This window comes from Botryllus schlosseri, chromosome 11 (assembly GCF_051294905.1).
Source record: "Botryllus schlosseri isolate E-star chromosome 11, Bs_hap1, whole genome shotgun sequence".
NCBI classification, from domain to species: domain Eukaryota; kingdom Metazoa; phylum Chordata; class Ascidiacea; order Stolidobranchia; family Styelidae; genus Botryllus; species Botryllus schlosseri.
The window spans coordinates 27,013,110-27,025,506 of NC_137246.1; positions in this window are offsets into that span (position 1 = coordinate 27,013,110).

A 12,397-nucleotide genomic window follows, 5' to 3' on the forward strand; every position below is an offset into this window, starting at 1 on the left:
CCTGTGTTTGCCGCTGGGCTCATTTGACAAGGACAGGAATATTTGGGGATCACACATATATATATCGAAGATTCCTGATTACACGTCTATAATTGCAAGTGCAGATGCGAAGTCGACACAGACGACACGTTCTCTCATAATTGCGAGTATATCAGACTCAATTCGGTAAATTTTCTGGAGGGGGTGCTAAAAACAAGAAATTGAGGGACAATAAATCGCGCTTAGTACTTAGAAAAATATCAGGTCAAATGAATCTACCACGAAATATTATACTTTATGATCATACACGAAGATCTACGAAAAACAAGGCGAGCCCCGAACTACGCCAATGCGTCGGAACTAATGCTTCAAGTTACTAACAACCCAAATTTCGCGGGCAATCTAATCAAATTCACCCTGCAAATTCACAAAAAATTACATAATTTGTCGCGCCGATACATATAAACGTTATATTACATCATGTCTGGGGTGTGTTTGACCTGTGCTGCCAATGGGACATCGTGTCTGGGGCGTGTTTTGACATCATGTCTGGGGTGTGTTAGGACTGGGTTACCATTGGGAAGTCGTGCCTGGTACTGCAACTGCATGACTTTATAGTGAATACAGCGACTATCCTCATTTCAAACATGACTATCCTTATTTCTGACATGACTATCCTCATTTCAAACATGAGACTAACCTCATTTCAAACATGACTATCCTTATATCAAACATGACTACCCTCATTTCTAACATGACTATCCTTATTTCAAACACGAGACTGACCTTATTTCTAACATGACCAACCTTATTAACATCGTGTCTGGGGGGGGGGGGGGGGTTGGGACTGTGTTGCCAATCGCACATCGTGTCTGGGGCGTGTTCCGACATCATGTCTGGGGTGTGTTCGGCCTGTGCTGCCAATCAGACATCTTGCCTGGGGCATGTTCGGCCATTCAAACATGGTGTCTTGGTTGTTTTCGGATCTGAGTTGACACTAAGACATCGTGTCTGGGGCGTGTTCGGTCTGTGTTGCCATTCAGACATGGTGTCTTGGGCGTGTTAGGCCTGTATTGACACTCGTACATCGTGTCTGGCGCGTGTTTGAACATATCATGTCTGGGGTGTGTTCGGCCTGTGCTGCCAATCGGACATCGTGTCTGGCACGTGTTTGGACATCATGTCTGTGGTGTGTTCGGTCTGTGCTGCCAATCGGACATCGTGTCTGGGGCGTGTTCGGTCCGTGTTGCCATTCGGACATGGTGTCTTGGGCGTGTTTGGACATCATGTCTGGGGTGTGTTCGACCTGTGTTGCCATTCGGACATGGTGTCTTGGGCGTTTTCGGCCTGTGTTGATAACCGGACATCGTGTCTGGGGCGTGTTTGGACATCATGTCTGGGGTGTGTTCGGCCTGTGCTGCCAATCGGACATCTTGTCTGGGGCATGTTCGGCCATTCAAACATGGTGTCTGGGTTGTTTTCGGATCTGAGTTGACACTAGGACATCGTGTCTGGGGCGTGTTCGGTCTGTGTTGCGATTCAGACATGGTGTCTTGGGCGTGTTAGGCCTGTATTGACACTCGTAGATCGTGTCTGGCGCGTGTTTGAACATCATGTCTGGGGTGTGTTCGGCCTGTGCTTCCATTCGGACATCGTGTCTGGGGCGTGTTCGGACATCATGTCTGGGGTATGTTAGGACTGTGTTGACGCTAGGACATCGTGTCTGGGGCGTTTTCGGACATCATGTCTGGGATGTGTTCGGACTGGGTTACCACTGGGAAGTCGTGCCTGGTACTGCAACTGACTTTATAGTGAATATAGCGACTATCCTCATTTCAAACATGACTATCCTTATTTCTGACATGACTATCCTCATTTCAAACATGAGACTCTCCTCATTTCAAACAAATCTGTCCTTATTTCAAACCAATCGAACCAACCCTGTAGGCCAGAGCGATGCATGACCATTGACCAATGAGCACGCCACCACTGGCGCTTTTCGATCCCACAAGTAAATAGGTGTTCTGGCGAATCACTACAGTACACTGTGTGCATCATTATATTATGTCGGTTTGAAATTCTCTGATAAATGTGAGAATCGGCGACGGTTGGATTATAGATAACTAACCTACGTAGGTTAGTTATCTATAGTTGGATCCGATTGGATTATAGATTACTAACCTACGGAGGTTAGAAAGATATAGTCGGATTCCCAATTTTCGGAATCTAAATGCATCCGGTACCGACTATCAATTCGAAATCCCGTGTCCAATAACCTGCGGCTGGTGAATTTCCAAACTCCGGAATAATCCTATTAAAATCAGGCCAATATTCATGTTTCAGAAGAAAAATCATGCTAAATTCCGACTTTCCAAGCAAATTCATAATTCTGATCTAATCCGGTCTCCTTAAAAATCGATGATTGATATTGATTCTCCGATTCATGAATCGAATTTTGGCCATCTCTGGTAAGAATCAGTGACTCAAGTCATGAGCATCATCCGGATTCGGAGATTATTCAAACTGGATTTTGCACACTTTTCTGGCAGTCGGACAGGATACGGATTCAGAATGTTTCGGATGTATCCGGATATTTGTAAACAGATGTGCGTTTCCATTGAAAACCAGAAGAAAAAATCATCAACTAGATATCTAAACACGGACAGCGGACCATTGTTATAGGACTGGTAGCACTCTAAAGTTGTTCTGTCGCGTTTCCAACAAAATTAAGATCAACTCCTACCCATAGACTATGCAAAGGCCATGGCCTAACTATATCTCAGGATTCTCAGCTCAGCTGACGATTCATATTATTCAATCTAGATTTTCCGGATTCTCGGATGTCATTATCGGATACCTTTGGAGCTCCTTCGGATTCGGATTGTTTGATACAAACGACAGAGATTAGCATGGATTGGGATTAGGATTTGAAAAAAAAACGGATTTGCAAGATTTTGTCGGATTTGGATTGGATAAGGCTCGAGATTTTTTCCTGAACGGATTAGGATTTGGATTGGATTTACCGAATATCTGGGAGATTGATATGTCGTGTGGCGAATGGCGACAAACTTTATTCAGGTTAGTAATTGATGTACTTATGGGACACTACACTAAGGCACACTGTTTGCCAATGAACATTAGAGGTGCAGCCCTATGCTAATAGTTATCTTATATCAAGAAACTTGATATTTGCGAAAGAAAATTTTCCAATTCTTCCTTGCATACATTAGTAGTTTTTCTGAATTTCATGAGAGAATCGGATAAGAATTGGAGATAGTTTTGAATATACAAATATTATGGATTCGAATGTGGATTGGGATTTTAAGTTTCGGATTTGGATTGGATTATGACATAGAAATTCTAAATCTGCTCATCTCTGATTTAAGATGGTGAGAATCACTATAGATAACTAACCTACGTAGGTTAGTTATCTATGGAATCACTGGCCAGGCTATAAGAGAGAGAGAGAGATATGGGCGATATTAATTGTTTCGACCAACTGAAAAGATAAATCATCTTGACGGATGAAAACAATTGCCAAAAACTTATCGGTGTTGAACATGGTCAGATCAATATGATTCTGAGTAGTAGTGTGGAGACATGGATAGTTTACGGACTGCACAATAATCTACCGGATTTCTTTTTATTTGTGGCCGGATTCGGAGCAGGATTCGCACTGTTTATGACAGGGCTGGAGAGGGTAGTGCGCAGGATTTACCCAGATCCTGAGTCGACATCGGAAATATTTTTTTATTCTTAGCCTGAACCGGATTTATACTTTCCCTGATACGACCGTAGTCAGATCTGACCCGGATTCCATTTTGAAGAAACGGGATCGAAGTCGGACCGGGGAATTTTTCCATCCGACCCACAGTATTGGGCAGGGTGACCAACTGGTCTGATCACACCAATGATTTATATCATTGGATCATAGCCATTATTGGATCACACCCTATGTAAAAATTTCAAATCTTATATGGATATTTGGTTAGGGCTGGTTGGGATAAATATCGTAATTCAACTCAGTGTAATACAGACAATGTAAACACAGGGTGGGATAAGGGGCGGGTCAGTAAAAGGAGAAGTGACGGATAAAATATTTTTAGAAGTAATGCTGGTATAACTGGGTTATCATATTTTGGAATCCGAAAAGAGGACACTTTGATGGTTACAAAAGATGTATTAGCGGGCGAGAAAACGAGTGATTTAAAAAAATTACGGGAAATCTTATTGGGCTGACCAAAATTAGGTGTGATTTGTCCAACTCGGCTCTCTAAAGACCCGCTCCCGCGTAAAATCGGTTGGCGTTGACATCATTCTCTTTTTTAGTCAACCTTGCCGTCACTGCCGTCGAAATTCAGATTTAGCGTTATTTGTGGCATCCTCAAAACTATAAAGGAGGACTATGGTAACACTAGATGATGAATATAAAGTAGATAGTGTTAAAAAGCGTTGAATGCACTATACCAGTGGTTTCCAACGTTGGCGATATCGCCCCCAGTGAACGATTTTGAAAAATGCACGTACACGACTTATTTTGCATATTACGCAAAAGTTTACTGCAAAAATGGTCAAATCAACGTAAAGTGGACGCGGAAGCCGGTTTTACGGAAAAAACACCTTTCTTTTTTAGTGAACTCACTTTAGCGATCATAATTTGGTGAATAAATTTCCCGTTTATGCCCGTTTTTCGGATCCGTAAACATGGGTGGGCGAGAATTTGTGTCGAGCTTGATAAGGCGGTGATGAGTCGAAAAAGGTTGGCAACCACTGCACTATACGAAGAAAGAAACAATAGGTCGCTTACTTTTCCGTCACAAGCAAAGATGATCGGATTCTCAAATTTAGAAATCGGAATCAACCTGGCTCCGGCTGACCATAATCAGGACCGTAACTGCCGCACTCCAAAACCCCCAATTGGGGGCCCGAGCTCAAAGGGGGGCTAAAATTATTTCATTAAAAAGCATATATTATAGAGTATTTTATGAAAATTTATGCAACTTTTTCAAAATATTTTCGCGCCTGGCGCGATTTCAATTTGCCAAATATCTTGGATTGTTGGGTATTCTTACCCCAAGAAAAATACGCAAAATTTATAGAAATGGGCATTTCGGCGCTGGCCATTATCGCGCCATGATGCAGCAAGACATATATAGTTTTAGGCCATGTAACATGCGACTCCAAAAAGTGTGGCAGAACGATCGGCAGCGAGAAAACCTTGGCCGAAAAAGAATGTCCTTGTGCTGACCAAAAACTTCGTTATATATACAAAATACATATAGGTTTAATTGTCCATAGGCGCCTGTGACTGACGCCGAATGTTACTGTGTCGGCAATATGAACCTCACAAGACAAATATCATCCCGCAGGTAAAAAATTTATGCCAGTGAAGAAATAACAATTTGAAATCGTGTGCGTCTTTTAGTTTGGGCGATTCTATATTTTTGATATACAAGACAGAGGTCACGAAATAACATCATGTTACGGAGTCATACCAACCTGCCCTACAGTTTCCAAGACACCTCACTCAGCTCTACCGGTAAATATGATTACGTGAGCAAAGAGGACACGACATCGATAGCAATTATATATGCAATTCCCGATCCTATTGACCAATTTTACCATGAATTATCGAAAATTTTCGCGCTCGTGCTGGCTCACACCAAGACCAACGTTTTTTTTGGGGGGGGCTGACGAAGTGCTGTTACGGCCCTGGCCATAATAAATAAAATAAAAAACTGGTAAATTTCAAATTCAGAGTCCCGAAATATCGAGCTAAAATCAGTCACTTTTTTATATTTCAGTGGAAAAATTCGGCTCAGGATCAGGATGACCTATGCAATCTGGACTCACAAATGGGTCCCCGTTCAGTTTATTCAAATATAGGTGGTTAAATAATAGCCTGCGGTCGGGAACATAGATTTAATAATTTTTTACTGGAGTAAAATCCGGAAATATTGGTTAAATTTTCGACGATATTGTGGTTGGTGAAAGAAAAAGGTCGTCACTTTCGTTCGAACCACGAATTTCCAATTTCGCGTCAGCTATATGCCCGTTTTCACTCGAATCTATCCACTATCTAAGCTCTAAAAGCTGTAAAGGAGGACAAATTGCCAAAAAGGAGGACATTTAGGCGTCCTTGGAGGACATTTTCAAAAACCTGAAAAAAGAAGGACGTAGCCTATGGTAACCCTGTTATAAGCGAATCAGACCGCAAGGAGGAACCTAGATAAACCTACAACACTTGGGAAGGGATTTTGGGGTCGACCTCGGTCGGACTCGAACCCGCACACAGCGACGTGTGGTTAGTTGAAAGTCATGGAATGTTAATGATGCATGAATGGATATTAATTCATGGAATGTTGCCCGGGCGTCTACAGGATGGAACGTACCACATTTCGCAGAATTCTAGCATGTGGATTTAGCCTTCAAGTCTTTATAGGGTTGTACGATTTCTTATCTGTAGTTTCCATCATTAGTTGATTGATCCACGTTGTTTACGCTCACTCTCCGTACGTAGGCCTAGTGCCGTTGTGAGTTGCTTTATAGGTGTTGGGTCTTGCCTTATCGTATTTGAACTGTTCCTGCTGTGTATCTCATTTTCCTTTTGTTACAGAATAAGTTTAATAAAGCCTATCTCTATGTCAGAACAAGGATTTAAGATTTTGTGAAACTGGATGAGGATTTGAATTTTGACATGGAATTTTAGATTCTTCATTAAACGAATTTGAAACGAATTCAGGTCTCTATTTCTCATGGATTTGAACATGATACCAGATAGAAATTGGAGTAATATTTGAAACTAATACCTGCGACAAGATTTGAAATAGAAAATACATCAGAAACATCTCCTCGGGCTGGCCAGCGTCCTATGACCACTAGAGTGCGCAACCCCTAAAATGAATATGTGCTCTTGTGCTGTGCTGCGCATGAGCGATCTCATCGTCTTCTTGTTGTTGTGAGTTGTTGGAGATAATCACACACCGTTAACCCTTTGTGGACGAGCGTAACAAATTCGGTACATACCGAATTACATCATTTTGTACTGACTTCACGCATACTTGACACGGCCACGACGGCCGTCGCAGAAAGTACACATTGCGAACTTTCCTTTGACGCCTTTTAAAATAGAGTGTTTGGAGTGAAAGGTGGGTGTCCCGGACGTTGTTTATTGCATTGGCATGTCTGAGTGAAGTCAGTGGACCCACGTTCTTTGTTGCTTCACGGTCGAAGGATTTGGTGAGTATATTCGTTTATAAAAATATGTATAGGATTCTTTACACCATAAATCACATAGCCAGAAGTGTTTTGGATCAATAATGTGTTATTCTTCTTGGCAAAGTTGAAAATGGGGAGTGATGCGAATTTGCATCATTAGCCCTTTGTTCGTAAATTCTGACAACATTCCTACTACTGATATATTTCCATATGGAATAGGTATTCACGTGAGAAAAGAGGGAATTAGATTCACCAACTTCACGAGTCAAGAAAGTGCCTTGATACATCACATAATGACAACGAATATGTAAACTAACTACTATAATAGTGCCAAAAAGGTAACAAATATTCTCAATAACTTCAATCAGAAATTGCTGTTGCAGAAATGGATACCAGATGTTTTTATGGGGAAAAATCACTCATGAAGTGACGGTAAACTGGAAAGGCAGTAAAGATGGTGGCAGTGATTCTGACGATGAAGAACGTTCTACTGCAGCAACTTCTGCTGCTATGTGATAAATGAGTTCGGATGAATCCTCTTCTCCCGATGAATCTCATGAAGATTCCTCAATCGTGTTTTCAAAAGTAGAGAAAGGGAAAACACCGGGTCATATTGCATGTACACCGCATGAACCGATACGAAAACCTATACGAAAAACAATTCAAGGTGAAAAGATCCCTGGCTACTATTTTCCTATATGGAAGCCAGAATTGCTCGAAAGTGACTACTCTATTTCTTCTCCGCACATATATTTCGAATATTTTGTTGGAGCGGAATTGCTGGACTGGATTGTTTATGAGAGGAATTTATTTGCCGTTCAAACTAATTGAACGAAGGCAATACAGGTGACTGGAGATGATATTGAAAAAGACTTGGGATGTTGCATGCATATGTCTATCGTGAAAATGCCAAGATCCTATATGTAAAGGGCCAATGTTACTAGATATGATAAAGTTTCTGATATCATGTCCCGAGATCGATGGAAGCAGATCAAATCCTTCTTGCTCATATAGTTCATCTCGCGCTCATGTAGTTCATCTCGCATGTGATTTTTTGCAGTAGGAACTGTGCGATCAAACATACTGTGCGGCTGTCAATTCAGTAATGGCACAGACTTCATGACAAGGAGAGTGAGATTTGAAGTAAAGGAGGTTTCTCTGGACGGCGTTAGTATTTGGCCAGTAAAGTGGTATGACAATCGCAGTGTGATACTGGCCAGTACCTTTGTCAAAGCAAATCCTGTTAGTAAAATTGAAAGATGGGACCGGAAACGAAACAACGCTCACAGGTCGACTACCCATTTATTATCGAACAGTACAATTCATTTATTGGTGAGGTTGATCTTCTGGATGCCTATCTGGCTTATTACAGAACATGTGTCCGCTCAACAACATACTACATGTAATTGTACTTCATTTGGTTGATCTTGCTGTCGCCAATAGTTGATTGCTGTACAGACGGGACTGTGTTTTTGTGCAATTGCCGAAACAGATGCAAAAATGTCTGCTTACTCCAAATTATATGCAGAATACCTGGTAAAGTATGGAAAATTAGTGACAGAGGAAAAAGACGGAGGACATCTCTCTGTATCCAGCAGGAGTATCATAAGAAAAGGAAAAGAGGACCAACAAAGCCCCCCCCCCCAACGTGACCAAGTGGGTCACACGCCTTACATGGACATCAGGCAGAGTTTCAAGAGACATACCTATGAAAAACAACCTATTATAAAATGTGTCAAATGCCATGTACATCTGTGCCTGAACAAAAACTATAACTGTTTTGCTAATTTTGACCAATAATTTCAATTGTCAAAATTGACCTGTTTTGTTTCGATTTTTGTCGCGAAAGCCTGATGTCGCAAATTTGCGACAAACATTTAAAATAATAAATAATGAAAGAAAAATTTAAATTTTGTTGATCAATGTCTAAGTTGAGGCAAAACAATTAAAGTTACGCGTAGAAATAATTTTTCCAACCATAGAGAATATATTCAGTCCACAAAGGGTTAACATCGCTGGTCAACCCGCCTCCAAATCGGAAAATGCGAAATACCTCGTGGTTTTACTTAGGCTTACCATATTTTGAAAATGCAAAAAGAGGACACTTTTTCAGAAATTTGCAAGATACAAAACCGGAGTAGAATTCTCAAAAACCGGCGAATTTTTCCCACTTTGCCGTCGGTTGACTAAAAAAAAAAAAAAAAAAAAAAAAGGTCATCACTTCCGCTCAGAGCTCAAAAACACGTTTTTCACTCCACTTTGCTAGGTGGATGACTAAATAAAAAAAAATAAAAAAAAAGGTCTTCATTTCGCTCAGAGCTGATATCACCGCTTTTCCTCCGAAATACCCGCCGGAGCTTCACTTCTGCGCTAATTTGCGGCATATCACTCGCAATTTCCTCTATATCTGACCTAAATTTTCAAAAAAGAGGACAAAATCTCAAAAAAGAGGACAAAAGGGCGTCCTCCGAGGACACTTTCAAAAAAGTCAAAAAAGAGGACAAATTCTCTTAAAAGAGGACGTATGGTAAGCCTATTTTACTGGACTCGATCTTGTCCGAGAAGAGTCGCGCATCCAGCCACAACAAAACAAAATTATCACGGAACTGTGGTCTGTTATACAGCCTTAGAGACTACATGCCAGTTTAGGTCATTCTGATACTATTAAAATCATTATTCCAATCAAAATTCCAATAGTGCATCATCTGTTGGGGGCTGCTGCCAGTATTAGCGCACTAAGGCCACTGCAAAAATTGCAACATCATAGGTCCTGGGTATCATGGCCAGGGCCCTTAAAGGGCCATGATGTGCGTCCAACAAATCGCTACTTAGAAGTATTCTAAACCTAAAAGATATGTGCACACTAGAAATTGTCAAGTTTGTGTATCAGTCCCACTGCGGTCACTGTCCCGAAAATGTCAATGACTTCTTTACCTCGGCACCAAAAGTGCGTAAGTATGGCCTACCTACACAGATGTGGTCACCTGGTCAGTAACTAAGAACTTCTACTTTTTCGAAGTACTCAACTAGTTTTCCCCTATATACGTATACTTGCGCTACGTACTCAAGTAGATCTAATTTCCCGCTACTTCTACTTCTACTTCGTAATTTTTTTGTGATATACTTATTTACTTTTCGCTGTTGTCAGTTTGTCAAGTAGAAATTGTTTAATCCTTTAATCAGATTGATAGCCTGGGGAATTTCGGGACTGTTATCACGAAGTACAAACATTTAATTGTCATAAAAGTTAAGTAAAGCCCAGAATTTTCGTCGCGCTTCGCGCACAGTAGATATGAAGTGACAAATAACCCTATGTTTTCACGAAAGTATCTGTGAATATAATTTAGGTAAATGGTTGCGTGGTTCCGCTCACACCGCATTATGTCACCCATAGGAAATATTTCCGCACAGTGAACATGGCCCATCATAACGTCTGAAACTACCGTTTCACAATCTAGAAATTACCTATCATATCGTACTCTACCAGCAAATGACGCGTCCTAATCTGGAAAAGTGGATTCTTACTTTTTTGAGCGTTAGACCTGTTATAGCAGACTGGACTTACTGGAAAAAGCCATTTTAGTTTCAATTCCCAGTATCATACTTTGAGTTCCAATTGATTTCAGTATTTTTTGTCTGGAGAACATACATGTTGAAGTTGAAGGATAAAATCATGTGTAGCAATTCCTTTACTTTCCGAAAATAAAGCCACACCAGCCTATATGGCCTTTTTATACGGTCCGCCATATTTTAATTAACGCATATTAATCGCGGAAAGTGTTCACCGTATCCGATACAACCCCTCCGTATTGCTCTTCGACTAAACTATGGGTCCTATAATATAGGGAGGGTACCATGCCATGATATTTTCTAAAAAGCAGTGTTAACAAACGATTAGTTTCGCTTTTACATGTCAATATTATCATTTGCATCCCATGATACGGACGAATGCTTATTCTGTCGAAAAATTTATACCTCTCTGGGATGCATCAATTTGAATCAAGCTCGTCTCGACACCTTCCACACAACTCAATTTGCAGCTTTTGACAGTCCATGCGAACGTCAGTCAATCCTACTTCTACTTCAAGTAGTTTAGGTTGCTTTTAAAGGTATTACTTTTACTCGTACTTGAGTATATTAGTTACTTCGCTACTTCTACTTCTGCTTAAGTAGCTTTCTTGACTACTTTGACCACCTATAAGTACAACACACGCGCGTCCACGTCGTCCAACTACCATAAGCTCGACGGAAATGATCGCTCTATCAGATATACCGGGCCTGATTTGTGGCACATTATCTCGCCAGCTATCCGACAGTCTTCAAGCATGTCCCAATTCAAGTCGCAATACAAGCAATTTATACCGAATAAATGCTATCAGCCCTGACATATCGATGCAGCCTTCCGTCACATGCCACCTCATTTTGTCGCTTGTCTTTTTGTGTTATCTTCTTTTACTCTTCAGCCAGTGTTTGCATGCTGCCTCCTCTTTACATCGCCTGTAGGCCAGATGGGTGCCTGATTTCAAAGACTACTCCAAGTCGTTTCGACACCTTTCTTTCTTTTCATTGTATCGCAGTCTTGTGGTGTTTTGAAATTATGAAGATTCGTAATAAACTGAACTGAACTGACCTGAACTTAACTAATATCTCGCCAGGGATTTCTAGATATCTAAATATCTGGGTCAGACAACGCGACATATAACATACTTGCAAGTCACACAAAAATTTGGAAATAACAATAAGGTGGAAATTTTCATCCAAACCCGGTACCGGTGTATAGGTGAAACTTATCCGCCAACACAAGTCGAGAGTAAATTAAGTTTGTGCACTTGACAGTAAATCGTACGAAACGCAACAATTTTAGAAATATTCGACAAAAAAATTTTCATGCGTACCGAGTACAGTATCACGCATATTATACCATAATTACCGAACTCGAGTTTAGTCTATCCGACACGAATTACCGGTACCGGTACCGGTAGGTAATGAAAACGGTGTCGTCGATTCCATGCGATACGGGATCCTGCAATATCGTAACGTTTGTTATTTTAGAATTGTATCATGATAGATATAGAAAGACATCGAAAATTTGACTTACCTACGATGAATCTTTTCGCCATTAAAATATTCGTGGAATCGCTCAAATACGTTATAAACTAGAGCGAATTATGAAGACATGTCGTGAGACGGACTCTGTTCC